The sequence below is a fragment of the Camelus bactrianus genome, chromosome 20 (assembly GCF_048773025.1).
Source record: "Camelus bactrianus isolate YW-2024 breed Bactrian camel chromosome 20, ASM4877302v1, whole genome shotgun sequence".
NCBI lineage: Eukaryota > Metazoa > Chordata > Mammalia > Artiodactyla > Camelidae > Camelus > Camelus bactrianus.
The window spans coordinates 16,574,785-16,593,135 of NC_133558.1; the positions used below are offsets into that span (position 1 = coordinate 16,574,785).

Sequence of the window (18,351 nt, forward strand, 5' to 3'; positions counted from 1 at the left end):
TCCCCTGCAGCTCGGATTCTGCACCTAATGTGGGGGGCCTCCACCAGGTGTACCTGCCGCAAGATCTGAAGGCTGAAATGGTGGAGAGGCTGTAGGTATTAGTTTCCTATGGCTGCTGTAACAAATTACTATGAGTTTAGTGGCCTAAGAGGACACACAATTATCTTACAGTTCAGGAGGTCAGAGGTCTGTAATCTGGGCTAAAATCAAGGTGTCTGCAGAGCTCTGTTCCCTTCTGGACACTATAATACATGTCCTTGCTTTTTCTAGCTTCTAACTTGTAGAGGCTGCCCACAGTTCTTCTCTTGGGGCCTCCTGCTCCATCTTCAAAGCCAGCAATGCTGCATCTCTCTCACCCTTCTTCCACAGTTACATGATCATAGCCGGGAACGGTCTCTGCTTTTAAGGACCGATGAAGTTAGCCTGGGCTCACCTGGAGAACCCAAGATAATCCCATGATGCTTGACGTAATCGTATTTGCAAAGTCCCTTTTGCCATGTAAGGTAACATCTTCACTCACAGGTTCTGGGGATGAGGACATGAATTATCCTTGGTGGGGACACATTCTTTTGCCTACTAGGCTATACTTTAGCTTCTGCTGTTGTCACCACTGGCAACCACCTTCATGGACTATCTGGTTTTTCTATAGGGCTTCCTGGCTAGCTGTTTCCCGACTGTTGCAGTGGCAGGTGCATTCTGGAGGCAGCAGCTTCCTAAATCAGCAGGTACTTCTTGATTATCCATCAGGCAGTGACTCCATCAGAACGTGGTAACTTTCAAAGCTGTTCTGGAAAGCTCTAGAGTGTGCTTCCCTGGCCTTCCTGCCAACAATTCCACAAGCCCTTTTATTTTGAATCTTTTCTGCTGAGTGGATTCTGTTGTCTGCAACGGAACCCCAATAAGTATTCTGAGTCCTATAGCCCTGTGTGTGCCCATCCCTCTCTTTCCTAAGCTCCATTTATTGCTGAGGGTGAGGCATCCCCAAGACAACACTAAATTATATTACAATTGCAGAAGATACAGATCATTTCAAAGTGGCTAAAATTCTACTAAATAATTTTATAAATGAAAAGTATGACATTGCTATTCAAGGGTTACCTGGTAGTCATCCTGGAATCTCCATTTAGGATAGTTAACCTTGAACCTCCATCTATCAGTGGGGCCACATTAATTGGAAGGTAGACTGTCACAGTTAAGGCCAAGACCCAAGTCCCTCCAGCCCTTCATGTATAGCAAAAAGTAGGGAAATAAAATGCTATCTTGGGAATAACCTCTCGGGAGTTGCACTAGCTCCAGGAAACTGTCACTTTGGATTTATTCCTCTTATTAGAAGAAGGAAAAGCTGTGTACTCTTTGTGTTCATCTGCATTGCTTTTGTATTTTTGAGGTACCCTCCCCCTCCTGTCCTTGCCTTTCTTCCAAAAGTCCTCCTAGAAGACAAGGACATAAGAAGGCAAGCTTGAGGAGAATGGAATCATTGTTCCTTTAGTTCCTTTCTGGAAATCTTGCTGGAGAAGGAAGAGGTCACTTCCAGCACTAGAGGTGAAAGCTGCAGCATTAAACCCCAAAGACAAGCGGCTTCTACAAGAAACAGTTACCAGACGTTGTTTTTCTCTACACAAGTTGTTTTTTGGAATGATCATCGTTAGCCTGGTTTTAGCACCATCACTATTATTAATAGCCTTCTTTAATAATCATGCCCATCTGACCTTTGCCAGGCATGCCGCCTCACTGTCCTGAACTCTCCTACATTCCTATCTTAAACCTAGGTCACAGGCAGTGAGTTCATATTTGATGCCTACAATTTGCTAGGCAGCACGCAAGCCCTGAGGATCCAGGAATGAACAAAATAGACCTCTGTGCCCCCAGGGGGCTCACAATCTCCCTAAACTTTTTATCTGGTAAGCCTTTCCTTTTCCTTTCCATTTATCTGTAATCTTACAATAGGTGCACAGAGGAGATCTTCACTGATGACTCACACTGTCTACCACTACCAATCGCATCCCTCCTCTCCTGCCTCTGACCTCCCAGAGTCCTTTCTTATTTCTAGGGTGACCAAACCGGAACACTTGTGAGTGTAAGGGGTGCTATTAATAATTATGCTGCAACAAGAGATACACGGCAAACCAAGACATGTGTGGACAGCACTCTGTCTAACACAAATGGGTTCTTCCTCCTTCTCTCCCAGACTGCGCCCTCCCTAGAAAGGTATAATCAATATCTTACACTTTTATATTGAATGAAAACTCTAACTCTGGCCAGATCCCAGGACTTCCCTAAGTTACATAAGCCTGATGACTTGGACTTTCAATACACCTCAGAAATAAAAAATGGCTGTTAACCACTTCATCATATTTTAGGATGCTAAATGGTGTGAAAGATATTTCCTTTGTCTGAGACTCTGCCCTCTGTCTGGCAGAGAGGTCGTTCTGATTTTATGAAACACAACACAGAAATATTGCACCTCATTTGACTTCACTGTTGGAAAAAAAATCTAATTTTCTTTTTAATTAGTGTGATGAACGTGTGAAAACATTCATCTCCTCCACACAGAGCTCATCAATGTCATGCAAACAATGAGCACGATAAAATAAATCAGAGTGGCTTCTCTTGACGGTGTCCAGGGAGGGTGTCCCAGGCATCGGGCCATGTGTAAAATGATCTTTTCTAGATAGCCGGCCACAGTCTGAGAAAAACATCTATTATTTTTAGGGAACATTTCTAACTAAAATGGGATGAGTGTACTATGACCCAAAAAAACACAAACCTTGGCCATTCACCCAGAGGGGAACTTGGTGGCCTCAGAGAGGTGATGTGAAAAGGGAGGAGGACATCTGGGTGTTTAGATATTGATTCATTCAGGATCTGTATGTTGAGTGCTTTTGACCAGTTGAATCTACTCGAAGGCCTCCATGTGCACAATGGGGAGAAATGGTCTAGGAGATGATTTTGAAAGTGGAGAGAAACAAAGCCAAAGGAGGGTTCCCTTCAGATGAAAAGGTGCCCCGTCATCATCAGTCTCCATTTCTAAACAGATCTTTCTAATAACCACACGGTAGGGTGTTTAATGACGGCGGCTGTCCGGAGCCATCCCACATCGAGGTTTCCCTTTGGGGAACCAATTATGTGCTGCTGGCCTATCTGTCCCTCCTCTCCCCACCCCCTACCCCAATTCCCTTGCTTCATTGTCTGTTTTCAGCTGGTATTCTTTTCTGGTTGAATGGCCACAAACACAAGCTGTCTATTTCCTCCAGCTCGTGGCGCTCAGCTTGGCAGATGAAAATAACCTTGGTAAGGGAGCTGTTGAGAAGCACGAGGCCCTGCTTATGGCCACCCGGGCAGAGGAGGCCCCAGTGGAAAGTCAAATCCTCCACCGTCCGGAGGAGCATCCATCGTATAAACAAAATGGACTTTCACTCCTCCCACCACTTCCTCCCAAGAAAAGGAAGAAAGTGGTTTTAGACTTTTGACTTCTTTTCAGAAAGGAAACAAGACAGCTTTTAATTTTTCCCCCCAACCCACTGAATGTGGTGAACGGTAAAATAAAACACTGGTTTGCAAACTCTTCAACCCAAGGGACTGTTGTTTGCCTGATGCGACCTTTTAATATGAAACGTGCAGACTGTGCTGCTCACTCTCTAGAACTGCCTTTGTCTGTGTTTTAGTCTCTCCACACTGAGGGGTGAGTCAATAATCCGTTAATTAACTGAAAACATAACAGAGAAGTGACTTGGTTATATTTGGAAGTGGGCAAGTGGTTGGTATCACAGCTGGGTTTTACTCTGGTGGAGATGTATCCATTCAGCAATCTCCGATTTACAGTAGGACACCCGGCTGCCATCAGCGGGACCCCAAGTCAATGGACTTCAATACAAAAGAGTGGAATTTTGATGTGAGTTTAGCTACCCACACCTGTAGATGAAATATCTCCTTCCCAGGCCCCTCGGTTTCTCCAGGTCACACTTGGAAAGGGTTGAGTCCCTTTTCTACTGGAAATAATTTGATTTTGCAGTCAACAAAAGGAAGGAGAGCCATTTCTGGCCTTTGTGTTTGGGTACTCAGAATTCTATGCAAGTCCCTAGCGCACACTTTCAGCTTCTCCTAGCTCTAGCTTGGTGTTTCTTTATATTTATACTGAAGATAAAATATTCAAAACAAAATCCCACATTGGATTGGCAGAGGAGGAGAGAAACAACAACCCACTGGGGGCCGTTTGAAAAAGCAACACAAGCAGTATGTTTTTCCTAAACAGATTCTCCAGTGTTCAGGTTTTCAGATGTTTGGATGCAGCAGCATTTCGGACAGACAAATGTGTCACCTTCTTGGGGAAGAGCCAGGATTTGGCAGTATCTCAACAAAAGGGGGAGCCGGGCACGAGAGGCTGACACTGAGGGCTGGGCTAGGAGGAAGTGGTGAAGAGAGGGGAGGCCCTTTCCTCTAGCGCTGCTACCCTGAGTAGACACACCCCTGCAATTTGTTCCAACAGAAGGATAGCCACTGGCTGCTTCCTAATTAGCCACTGGAGAGTAGCCTGATGATGCTAGTCTAGTTCTTGGAGAGTTCACAGCTGACAACCCCCACTTGGAACAGCAGCTAAAACAGTCTGATAGAGACACAATGGAGGTAGACGGTGGGTGTCAGTGGGCAAATTCAGAGGCTGGTCCAAAAAGGCTGGAGGAGCCAGAGGAAGAGGGGAAATAAGTGAGTAGGGAGATAATGGGGTGCGGTGGGTAGGAGGAGAGGAACATTCTCAGAGCCAGATAAAACTGATAGAAAACAAAAAGGAAGAGATGATTGTGCTCAGATAGCAAAGGGGCAAATGTTCACACAAGATGCCCGGTTCCATAGAGAGCGCCAACTACAGCTTCTATGGGAATGGGATGACGACTGATCACAGTCCTAGAACTTCAACCATGTGCACAGCCGAGCACGTAGGAAGTGGGGAGCAGAAAGGAAAGACAGACCCAACACATTTTCCAAGACAATCATGATTGCTTCCCCCTGACCAAAAGCTTAAACATTTCCTCTCCGTTGGTATCTTCAAAATATCAACCTTTGACGCTGCCAACCTCCCCTCTGCACCACCCCCGCCCTCCTCCACTCCCCTCAACAGAATCCGCCGGGTTAGGGTTATCTTGCTTTTCCACTTGCGCTGCTGCTCCTGCAGGAGCTGTCACTTCGCACCAGGGACTTGAACAGCGCTTCTGCCACCTTAACATCTGGATGGCTTCCGCTTGTCTAATTTCCAACACCTACTGCCTTCTAAAATGAGGTTCTCTACCCGCTCCCCACTACCCCGAGGGAGGGTGTTAGGAGGTTATAGTCTCCTGGTAACAGAGTTGCAGGTGCTTCTCTTTTCTAGACCGTCTCCCAAGCCACAGAAACTTGCAGGGGTGCTCCCGTCCTCAGGTGCATCATCACCCCTCCCCCAGTTTCCCCAGATACAGGCCAGCATCAATGCAACATATTTCTCCTTCTTGCGGCTCCTCCCAATTCTCATCCCCCCACCCGACATTGCAAATTAGGAATTCAGACATGCGAGGAAGAGGCTGGTTCGTAGCTAAGCTGAATCCGGGCAGCCTGGGGGCAAGATAGGACCCTGGAGACCGAGCTGGACTCTGGGTGGGCGCCGAGAGTGCCATAAATCGTTCGGGTGGCAAGCGGCCACCCAGGATCCGCATCCCGGTGCGCTAGCACCCCCGATCCCCAAGAGAACCGATCCTCCGGCCACGCGTGTCCTCGCACCAGAAATGCTCCAGAAATGCCCCTTATCATCTTCTGGACAGGTCCCTCCACTCTCCTGGGCATCCCTCGGTTCTTCCTGCAAAAGTGTTTGTGCCCCCTACCGCTCAGCAACTTCGTGTGTCTATCCTGTGGGCATCAGAGACCCAAACCCTCCCAGGCGGAGGAAGCCTCGGACGCCCCAGTCCCAAGGGCTCCTTAACAGGCAACATTCATTCAAGCCGAGGACACGCTCGCCACACAGACCTCACCCGGGTTGTCAGTCAAATCAGAAGCAAAAAAGGAAGAAATAAAAAGGTGCACATACCTAAAGGCTCCTTGTCATGACAAGGGGACACGGGGTCTCCAGCTTGGAATCGCAGCTTCCGTGCCAGTGAAATGCCCCGGGCTGCCCGCACCCTCGGGTTCTGCAGACAGCCTGAGCTGGCTCACTCGGGTGAAGGGACAAAGGATCCCCGCGCCCAGGCCGCGGCGGCCCTCCCGCGTCCGCTCCCGGCAGCGGGCTGAAGTTGCGGGGCTGGCAGCGCACAGAGCAAGCGCTGCGGCCGCGCGGGGGGGGGGGGCGGGGAGCGCGCGGGGGCGGGGCGCGGCCGCGGGGAGGGGGCGGCGGCGTCACCCGGGCAGTAGGGGGGGCGGGGGGAGCCAGCTGCTTGACAGTTACTTCAGCCCAACTCCAGGACGCCGCGCTTTGCTGTCTTCCTCCAGCTGATCGCGGCCACGCCGAGCTCCTTGGCACTAGCTGGGGTCGCCGCTTTGGAGTCATCTTTGCAGTTCGAGCACGGGACAGAGTGCACTGGAGGGAGAGGGCAGGGGAAACTAGCCGAGGAGAGGAAGGGCCCTTTCAGCTAACCTTCTGGGATTTCCAATAGCGGCTGTGCATTAAAACAATGCACTGGGGTGACATCGGTGGTGTGTGTGTGTGTGTGTGTGTGTGTTTTGTGATGTGGGGGGTGAAGTTGGTTGCCCATGGCAGGAGTTGTGTTGGACATCTGCTTTGTGTGGGCTCTCCCCTAGGGATTTTTGAGCAGAGAGCTCTCATAACAATGGGGAGAAGCAGAGATGCTTTGTATTTTGTTTTGGTGGATTTGAATTGTATGTAAAGCTTTCCCTTAGGAAAGTGTGGATTTGACAAAGACATTCCACAGAAAGTCTTTGGAGTGGAAGGTGTACAAGACTGGGCATCTATGAGGACCCAGAGACCAAGCCTCTGCCTCTGTCCTTAGATGGGGAATTCTTTATCTGTTTCCTTATCTGTAAAGCCACCATACTGAATAAACTGTGTTTGCAGAAAATGTTAAATAGAATGGTACTGCAAGCTGCATCCCCTCTCCCGGATGTAGGATTCAGTCACATTGTGAGGGGTTAGGAAGACTCAGTGAGCTTAGATAGGGACCAGTGGGGAACATCTGAGGACACTGTGTCCTTATCCAGTTGTGATAAGGAGACTGCATCCTCAGGCTTGGAATCTCAGCTGCCAAAACCATAGCCTAATCATCTACGTCATAACCCGCCTAAAGACAAAATAGGAGCAGAGTGTGTTTAATGCTTAGAAAGGACACCCCAGAGCAAGCTCTGGTCACTGTGCCTCTGCCTGAGATCATGAAAGCAGCCTGAGCAGTGAGTGTCTTGATGGTCTGAACACTTCATGGCAGCTGGATTTTTCCAGACACCCACCTCCCTTAGTCCTTCTTCCAACTTACAGAATAGTTCCTGACAGCACTCAGTCTTCCCACGTAGACTCTCCTTCAGAAAAGAAAATGTGGTGACCACGTGATATGAACACTCCAGTCTTCCTGGCAAGTTATTCTTTGTGTGTTTTCAATATTGGTATTCTGATCAAGACATGGGCTCCTAGTGAGTTTGGTTGACTTGAGACAATCCTTACAATGCTGAACACTACAGTTCACTGACTGTCTTCTTATATCCTGGGTTCTGGAGCTGCTACTTTACAGGCACCATGTCATTTATTCCTGACTCACGTCTGTAGTAGGTATTATTAGTTCCATTTCACGGATGGGAAAAGCAAGATTCAAGGGAGTTAATGTGACTTGTCCAAGGAGACACAACTGAATCGACTTTAGATACACAAGCCAAAGCTGGGTCTGGGCACTTGCAAGCATGGGTGGTGGTGGCCCTTCTGTCCTGTCTGTCATAGATCCTTGTCCTTCTCTTCGGTCTGGACCTAGGTTCATCCCTGTTGTACCCCTGTTGATACCTGACAGCTAAGCCCACTTTTTATGGCTATTTCCTTACTCTGCCTCCCTTTTCACTTCCTTTTCCTATCCGATGACTTCCTCAGTCCTTTCCAGGGTCAATAAATCTGATAGTCACAAAGGTCCCAGCAGCTGCAAGACTCCCACAGCACCCCTTTTGCCTCTTGCTTGGTAGCTACTAAAATGGTCATAAAACTGCTAGTGAAACACTCATTCATACAATAAGTATTTGTGGAGAACTGAGCAAGGGACTGGGAAGAAAAGAAAAAGAACACCCCTCCCCCCCCAGAGTTTACAGCCTATGAGGCGATAACAAGATTAAGTATGGGAGCTGAATGACATTGTTTAAGACAATAGTGAAATAGCTCACAAGGCCAAGTGGGATTAAATCAAATGATACACTCCTCCCCCAAAAGTAAGTAAAACCAGCAGGAGGGAGAGGATAGAACCTGTACACTCCTCTTAAAAGACAGAATTAGGGCAAGTAAAAGGAGACGCAGTTCTGAAGGTAGGCTGTGGCACTTTACAGGGGACTAAATAGGGTTCTAGGAATGATGTACATGTAACCATTTTAGACAGACATTCAGGGCCCACAGTGCAGCCTCATCTAGGGCTTCCAGTCATGTTCATGTGCCAAAGAGTCCCAGATTGATACTTCTAACTCAGAACTCGCCTGCAGGGTCAGATGGCCAAGTATCCATCTAAAAATTCCTGTTAATTTCTTGCTGGCTAATTCTTGGTTCTCCTCCCTGTAAACCAAACCTGGTCCTCCCCTATACTTAACCATCTTAGTAAAAAATAAATGGCACCAATATCCACCCAATTGCTACAGGACCAGAAATCTGGTAGTTATTACTGATACCTCTTTTTCCTCTACTTCCCACACTCAATTCTTCAACAAAACCTGTTGCTTTTGTCTCTAAGACGCTTCTCATTCTTGGTTACCTCTCTCCAGCCCTACTACCATCACACTTTGCCTCTATTCCTTATCTCCTTGCCTCCACTCACCCTTCCCTAGAATCCATTCTCCGCTGTGGCAGACCAACTTTAAGATAGTCTTCCATGATTCCCATCTCCTAGTATTCACATCTTTGTGTAAGCCCTTCCCCATAAGCATGGGCTAGCCTACTGACTTATTATTAACCAACAGAGTACAGCAAATGTGCTGAGACGGCACGTCCATGATTAGATTATAAAAGATTGTGACTTCTATCTTGCTAGCCGACTCTGTCCCTTGTTGGCTTTGATCAAGCCAGCTGCCATGTTGGAGAAGCTCCTGTGACAAGGAACTGAGGTCCTCTGTTCAGTAGCTCACAGAAACTAAATCTTGCTATTGATCATGTTAGCTCAAAAGTAGATCTTTCCTCAGTCGTGCCTTCAGATGAGACCCCAGCCCTGGCTGACACCTTGATTGCAGCCCTGTGACTGCCCTGAAGCTAAGCTGTGCCTGGACCTCTGATCCACAGAAACTGTGAAATAATAAGGATGTGTTGTTTTAAGTAGCTGAGTTTGTGACTATTTGTTATGTAGCAATAGATAACCAGTACAGAAAGAGTAACCTTTAAAAGTAAAAACTACGTTGTGGTCACTCTCCTGCTTGAAATCTTGCCTTTGTTCCCTGTTTATTATAGAACAAAATCCAAACTCCATATCAATGTTTACAAGACCCTGGTGAGCCAATCCCTTCTAGTCTTTCCAGCCTTACTCATGCTTCTGGCCCCACTCTTACTAAGCTCAGGTCACTAAGGTCACAAGGGCCTTCTTTCAGTTCCTTGAACATGTCAAGCCACTTCTCAGAGAGGCCTTCCCTGACCACCCACATCTTTTAAATATATCCTTCCCCTCAGTTATTCTTTTTTAATGTCCTGTGCCTCTTATAGCACCAATTGTAAATCCTAATGGTTTTATTTACCTTTTTAGTTGTCCTTTGTCTGTTTTTCACTGGACTGTGAGATAATAAGGGCAGAGACTGTTTCTGTCTTATAAACCGTATCCCCAGCACAGAGCAAGAGCTCAAAAAGGACTTACTGAATGAAAGGTGAGTAACTCTGCCCTTCTGGGGCATGCTTTACTCTTACCTTGATCCTCTTATTGTCAACCCCACCCCCTGGCCCATCTCCATCTGCATCGCCTTCACCTGTTTCCTAAAAGCCACATCTACTCATCAAGATCCAGTGTCAGGACTCTAGTCTGTATCTGTTTTCCTCAGGTCCTTGCCCCTTTCCCTGCCCTCTCACTTCAGAACTTTCATAATATCATAGATCTTAGCATCTCCTGAGATGCTTGGCACCTTCCGCTTTGGATTACAGCTGTTTGTATAGAGTCAGATGGTCCCAAACATTTCTCCATTTACCTCACTCTGGAGAAAGAGGCCTAGAAAGAAGCACAGATGGGCAGTAGAAGTTTTGGGAGAAATAAGTTGGGAGCTACTGCAGATTAGCATCAGAACTAAGAAGCTATCTAGGAAAAATCTAGGGGAAAGAGCAGGGTCTACTACCCACCTGGAGACAGGCAAACTTTCCATTTCCCCACTGTATGAGTCTGCAGGGCTGGCATAACAAAATAGCACAGACTGGGGGCTCATAAACAACAGAAATGTATTTTCTCACAGTTCTGGAGGCTGGAAGTCCAAGATCAAGGTTCTGGCTGAATCAATCTCAGGTGAGGGCTCTCTTCCCAGCTTGCAGACAGTTGCCTTCTCACTGTGTCCTTACATGGTCTTTCCTCAGTGCATGTGCCCAGGGTGACTGAGCAAGCTCTCTGGTGTCTTTTCTTAGAAGGACACTAATCCTATCCAATCAGGCCCCATCCTTATGACCTTGTTTCACCTTAATTACTTCCCTGCTCCAACTACAGCCACACTGGGGATGAGGGCTTCAACATATGAACTTCGGAAGACACAAGCATCCGGTCCATAACACCCACCTCCCCAACTCCACTACCTTCCCACTGAAGGAATGGGACTGATGTAGATGTACACATTTTAGGGGTGGGAGTGGGGTAGAGGATGAAAAGGAATATAAATGATGCTAAGTGATTTACAGACATTATCTAACTTAAGACTACAACAATCTCTTTTTAAATTATTGTCCTAATTTGAGAGGTAAGAAAACTGTTGTTCTGAGAGGGTGAGTAAGTAACTTGCTCATGGTTACAAAGATGAAGCTGTTTTTTAAAGTCAGAGATGATAAAAATTATAAAATACTCTTTACCATCGTACATTCCACTTTCCACCCTAATTTGCTGAACCTTGGGTATGAATGTGGGGACGGGGTGTGTACATTCAGAGTTGGGGCCAGAGGCCCAAGAGAAGCATGGAGTGGTTTTCCAGGCAGCTGCCTTTAGACTTCCCTTAGCACCTTAGATTTGGGACTGAATCTCTGAACAGGAATGAAGAAGGGACAGTAAGCTGTATCCTCCCCACCCTGAGCTTCTCCCTTAGGAAGGGAGCACAGAAAGTGGAGTATGTAAAGTGAAGGCTTATTACAGAGCCATTCCCCTCATTGGATTGGCAACTCCAGGTGATGGGATCTGTCCCAGGTGACCTTGTGGTCCCCAGAATTCCCAACACAGACCCTTCCTAGCGATCAGGTACAAGCATGAGTGAGGGACCAGGCAGCACAGGTCTGCACATCTAGGACATAATCCTTACTGGTTTGTCTGGTCCAAATCCTGAAGACGTTAAATTATTTACCCAAGGTCACGTAACCAAATGAAGAGTCCAGCACCAGAACCAAGGTCTCCTAGTGCTTAATCCAAAGGTCTTCACACTGCCTCTCAAATCCTGCTCTTGCTGTGGTCACCAAAGTCTTCATTCTTGGGTGATTAATTTCTACCTGTCTCTACTTCCTCTGTTATAATGCATTTGACTTCCTTTTAGGTCCCCACTATTACCTAAGCAGGATTCTTCCATCTCAAAAACTCCACTGATCAAAGCATTCAGAGATACCTTGCCTGAGTCCTTGTAACCTCATCCAGGGAAACAGTGAAGCCTGGAGCTTGTCAGGCACTGGGGCAGGGGGTGGGGGTGCAGGATATTACAGGAAACTCCACTAGTGAAGACTTTGTGTGATTCTTTCACACCAATGGAAAGAAATGATTTCTTCCAAAGTAGTAACCGTTTCACACAACTTTCCCTCCCCCAACCCCCAATTTTAATTTTAATTTAATTTTAATTTAAAACAGCACTTAGGTACAAATAACAGCTATTATTTCAACAAGCTATTATTTCAACTCGGGTGTCAGGCACTCTGCTAAGGGCAGGAGCCACAGAGGTAATAAACAGGAAAGTCATGGAACCTGTCTTGTGGAGCCTGGTGGTTAGGACAGCCGTAAATAACTGAGGCGGGTGTTATGAAAGAGGAAGTGCCATGGGTGCTATGGGAACTGTGATTATTTTGGGGGCCATAAAACAGGGTGTTTGAACTTCACCAGCACTGAAAATGGTCTCTTCTAAAAGCTGAATTTTGTTCTGTTCTTCTCTCCCAGGCATTTTTAAAGCCTGTTTTTGTTTGGGGAACAGAATTGGCCACACCAGGCTGATTGTTCTTTGCACCACCAATTGATCCGAGTAAAGACACAATTCATCAGAAGAAAGCAGGAGAGCATCCAAAAGTGTAACCAAGTTAGTTTCCTGATTTGGAGCATCAGATATTTAATACAGAATTCAGAACAGGTCTGAAGACCCATTGCCATGATGAAGCAGAGATGATGCTCTAATTGGAAAGTCCCAGAGATCTGCTTATATCTGGGGACTGGATCCATTTTTATTTCTCTATGTTCCTTCTGCCTCTGATGCTGGTGAATTCTGGTTTTTCCTCTTGGTCTAGTTGACTAGTCCCAGAGAGAGGTAGACAGGTACAACTGAGATCTCATCTCTCTTTATAACTATGATGTTTGATATCCATGTGGATAGCAGATCTAACATCCTGATTTTGAAATTCCTTCCCTACTCTTATGACCTTCCTTTACAGGCACTTGGTCACCCAAATGCACGGTCAAGTCATGGCTTGGAATGCTGCCAGTTCTACGATTCTTGAACTCCTTTCTCCTACTGTATCTCTTTACTCCTCGCTCATGTCTACTAATGCTTCATTTGTCGCTATGATCAATCTTTCTCTATTCCTCTTTATTTTTCATTTTCTAATCTATAAAGTGCATAAGAATCACCCTGGGAAAGAGTTTAAAATGCAGATTTTCATTCTAATTCAGTCTTTTGAACAGGCACACTGATAATTCTGCAGCCATTGTCTCAGAATGTACTTAGGGAAACACGAGTCTGGATAAGGTCCAAACAGGTGCCCAGCCCCTTGGCCTCACATGGTGGTTCCAAAAGCCTTTCAGCTTCACCCCCTAACACACATAGTCTGCAGTGCCTGCCCTACGCTCTGGCTCTTCCTGTTGTGCTCAGTGTCTGGGAAACAGCCCTGTCAAAAGTCAGAATTTGATTTGAAACACATGGGTTGTATTTTGGTTCTGCCAGTAGAAAACTCAGGATAAATCTCAAGCTTTGTAATCTCCATGTATTCACCTGTCAGACGAAGGGTTTGGACCACTTGATCACCAAGCTTACTTCAGCTCTAACATTTGATACTTCCTGATTCTACTTTTTTGCTTAGGCCATTTCCACCGCCTGGAAATTTTCTGTTGAGAATTGCCCATCCCTTTTTCATTTGCCGCTGATGTTTGTCTCTCAAAACCCTTCCTAGTCTATAAAGCCCTGTTCAAACACTACTTCCTTCATGATGCCTTCCTTGGTCCTCCACACTCTACCTGCATTCTCCTTAAGTCCCCTCAGTGTCCCCTGAATAAGACCCCTCATATATCAGAAATATTTGATATATGTCTCCTCATTAGTTTATAAGCTCCTTGATGCCAGGAACTACGCTTAGTACCGCTTACAGCATTGTAACCTCTAGATTAGTGAGTATAGAAGATCATCGATAAATGTTGACTATAAAATGAATGAGAGCATACAATGCCCCTGCTGCCTTCTGTCACTTTTTCTCCCAGAAAAAGTGCATAACAAGCTTGCCTTTATTGACATCAGACCTACACAAGTATGTTTCAGCCTGATAAATGACAGCTGGATCTTGCTTACAGCTTTCTAAACTGCTGAGAGCAAAACCCCATTTTCCTTTGCCCGCGTCTGGTAGTGATGATAAAGTCCTCAAGGGAGTAGACATCTTAGGTTGTTGTTTTCTTACCATTGTCACACATATCTGCTTGTACAATGGGATACTTGTTGGGCCAATCCGCTTAACATTTTAGTATGTCCCAGGAATGAATGCCCCAGGGGTGCTGAAATCAGGCCCTCTATGCACTCTGCCAAACTATCCCAATTCTAAACCCCACCCCCACCCCCACTTTTAGCTTCTGCACCAAGTGACCTGGAAGTTGCATGGGTATAAGATAGTCAGCAAAACGTTCAGAGCTGACAGAAAATAAAATAAGCCCTCTATGTAGCAAACAAGCCCCTTCTGTCCAGCAACGTGAGATTGGATTTCTCATACATTATTATTATATTACATGTAGGGGTCATTTTCTGCAATAATCTAATTTATAAAAATCACTTCCCAATTTTTTGGTCTCAAGATCCATTACACAAAACAGAATCTAGATTAGCCGTTTTATATTTTACCCAACATATATGTGTGTGTGTATATATATTTATATATACATATATATATATATTTATATATACATATATATATATATATATATATATATATATATATATATACTTGGAGGGCATTATGATAAATGAAATAAGTCAGACAAAGAAAGACAAATACTGTATATATCATGTATATGTGGAATTAAAAAATACAACAAACTAGTGAATATAACAAAAAAGAAGCAGACTCACAGATAAAGAGAACAAACTGGTGATTACCAGTGGGGGGTTGGGAGGGGCGATATAGGGGTAGGGCATGAAGAGGTACAAATTATTAGGTATAAAATAAGCTACAAGGATATACTGTACAACATGGGGAATATAGCAAATATTTTATCATAACTATAAATGGAATATAATTTTTAAAAATTGTGAAACACTATATTGTATACCTGTGACATATAATACTGTATATCAACTATACTACAATTTTTTAAAACCCTATGCTTATATGTATAACATTATCTAGACTAACCCCCTTTGTATTTTTAAAAATTGTTGAGGACCTTGGGGACCCCTTGAAAGAGTCTTGAGAAACCTGAGGGCTCCTCAGACTACATTTTGAGAATCTCTGCTCTAGATTGACAAACATTTTGGTAGAACATTAACTTTACAAATTCCCATAACTCTGAAACTGGTAAGGCCGAAGGTAAACAGTATAAATTTAATTCAACAAATATTATAGCACAAAGATAATTAAAATAAGTATAAAATAATGCAGAGTGGACGTAGAATTGACTGGAAATTATCACTATGCACATGTAAACACAATGCTAGGTACTTGATAGGTAGGCTTTTTCAAGGTTCTAAACTAGCTCTCACTTCATAATGAATCCCTTCCCTTTTCTCTCATTATCAGGGGAAACATGAAAGAAAAGATTTGTCTGTAAGGGTCTCCAAGGTGATTGATTTATATTGTGTCCCAGGACCCCACACAGTCTCTGGCTTGCAGGTTGTCCCATGTGGCCCCTTTCTGTCCATTCTCCACCTTTCTCCTGCTCTCTGCCCTGGGGGCTCCCACCCCAAATGTCCAGTAGGGTTTGGCCAATGGGGAGCCCTAACAGGAGATCAGATAAAGGGGAAGGAGTGGGTGAGGATATTAATTCCCCAGCTCTGCCCTCAGGTCCCTTTGGGCTGGCTATACCCCTTCACGGAAGATGAGCTCTCCCCTCCAAGCAGCCCCCTCTACACAGCTCTCTCTCCTTACAGGTTCTAGCCACCTCTTCCTCTCCCATCCTTTGGTCCCAGGAGTGGTGTTGGCCCCAATTGCCCTCTGGTTCCCCCAAACTCCACCCACACCTTTGTAAGTCATATCTTTGTAAAGAAACCTTCCTGGAATTATTCTAACTTGAGGGAGCCATCAATTTCCTGACACTGCCCTGTTGATACACATTAATAATAGCCTATGGATTACTGAAAAATTTTACAAATCTGTTTTTATCCAGTCATTCATTTTTTAAAAATATTTCTTCTTTAGGTGACTCTTTTATTTTCATTTCTCTTTCAACTTTAGGCAAGATCAGTTGTTGCACACAATCCTGTTCAATTCCTTTTCTCCTAACTGTCCCCCAACTACGCAAAAATCTCTCCAAAGGTTGGTCCCTCCCTAACTCATGAAATTGATTGAGACCGTTAACTTCAGGAGGTGGTTTTAGGAGAAATTATGGGCCCAGGAGCTACTCTACTTAAAACTTTGTCGCTGATTGTTAACCTTCACTATCTCTATGGACATTATTCTGGAGTTCAATTCACATCGGAAACGGGTCTCAGGTTAAACGGCTGTCACTACCATTCAAGCAAAGCTAGAGAGAGCTAGAGGGAGTATCAGGGCAGCTAAGAACACAAGGGAAAAACTCTGAAGCCACGACTGGGGCTCCTCCTGGCTCTTTGCTCTTCTCTGCAGCGGTTCTCATATTCCTGTGCCTGGGCTGTGAGTCCAGCTGCATGTTTAAAGGGCCAGTGCCTCCTCAGGGAGGCCTGGAAACCATTAGCTATCCCTGCAGGCTGCGGAGTCTAGTGCCTCTTTCCTTCCTTAATCACCCTTTCACAGCCTACACCTCCCCCTACTAACAAACATTTTATGCAAAATCGGGATACCAGATACAAGCTCCATCCCTTTGCTCCCGCCCTGCCCTGTTTCACTTTGCGGAGGTGAATGTAGAAATCTGATTCCTGCAGCCCAGCTTGCTCAACCCACAAAGCCTCCTTTGGTAGCAGGAACCAGACCTGGCCCCATTTCCCCTCTTTCCTTCTCTGCTCACACACAATTCCCGTCCTTGGCAGCTTCCGATAGGAGCCGTGACAACAGGACAGAGCGTTGTCACCCTCCATAATTAGCCCGGCAGGCAAGGCTGCTGTAATATCACAGCGCTGACAGATCTCGCACCTATTAAATTATTCACGCCACCGGAGTGTAATCGGCTGTCACGTTCAAAATAGGTCACTCACGCTAAGGCTGCTGGAGGTGAAAATTTCCCAGCAATGGCAACAAATCCAACCGCTTCGGTTTAAGCAAATCTCCAAAGTCAGAGGCAGCTCCAAGCAATCCCCTATTACATATCTTTCACTGAGTCTCAGTTATGTTTTCATTAGCGGCAGCACGAAGAGGCTGGAACAGCTGTCCGCTGGCAGGCACGAGAGCTGGGGGATGGAAGGCTTTATTTCAGCTTCTTCTTTCACTGACCCGTCCTCAGCGGCCTCGAGGGGCTACTTGAAGAAGATAAATCAGAACACCTGCTTTCGCCTGCTCTTTGACCCAAGACAGCAGCCAAGTCAAACGAGGATGTAAGCACTGGGCACTGGCAGGTTTTAGAAGAACAAATGCACACAGGCCTCTCTGAGAAGTGCCTCTCAGCCCCGGGTGCCGCGTTCAAAGAGGAATTCAAGTTCAACAGCTGTGGGGCGAGTGCCCCTGCGTTTCAGATCCCAATTCATAGCCATTTGGGGCTCTTCAGAGCTCAGAATACACTTGCCCTCTTGTCGGCAAAGATATACTATTCGACTCAAGTGCTTGGTGGAATACAAATATTTGACTGCGCTTTTGCAGTGTTTGGAGAATGACTGGTGTGTTAATACGTTCTTTTAATGGTTTTTGAGGATACGAAAGGTGATCTTACGGAGGAAGAACAATTTTTCCCATATGAGAATACAGAGAAGGGATTGAAGACAGAGCTTCTGGGATTGGAGTTAAAATGACAGCATGTGTGCTGATGGCTTGCTCTTGACTGTTTAATGGATGTGTGACTGGGGGAGGCTGATAAATCTTCGGGAAGGGGGAAAAGAGAGGGAGTGGTACTCATCAATGGGAGTATTTCCTCACCTACCTTCTATTAGGAGGATAAGACCCAAAACCTCTAAAGAGATCTCTTTCAGCTGAGATGCTATGGATGTACAGCCTTGGAGTGTAATGTCAAGAAATGCAAGCATTTTAATTTGATGAACACAGCACCACATGCACAGAGGCCACATGAAGATGGAGAGTTTACGGATGCATTGCCATGATTATTCTATTTTTCGTAACAGTGCTCCCAAAGATGTTAAGCGTTCTCCTTCAAATATTCACGTTCAAGGAGCCTGCCCAGATGTTCCAGCCCCTCCCCTCTGATCTTTCCTTCAAACTCCCTTAAGTATTTATGATCTGGTTTGCATTATATTCTCAAACTCCAGGTTTTAGGGAACAGCCCATATGGGTTATATAGCCCGATTCCCCTAAGCTGGAGA

General features: G+C 45.6%; 1 protein-coding gene across 7 annotated transcripts in view; it reads right to left on the reverse strand.

The window, feature by feature from the left end:
* Positions 1-18,351, reverse strand: part of RIPOR2 (RHO family interacting cell polarization regulator 2) — a 178,251-nt gene that overhangs the window by 68,893 nt on the left and 91,007 nt on the right. Inside the window, exon 1 of one of the 7 annotated variants that reach the window (XM_045509561.2) lies at positions 6,050-6,303. The exons of the other annotated variants lie outside the window; for them this stretch is intronic. The gene's annotated coding sequence lies outside the window, so the exon portion shown is untranslated. Of the gene's footprint in view, positions 1-6,049; positions 6,304-18,351 lie in introns of those variants that run through there. 7 annotated transcript variants of the gene reach the window in all.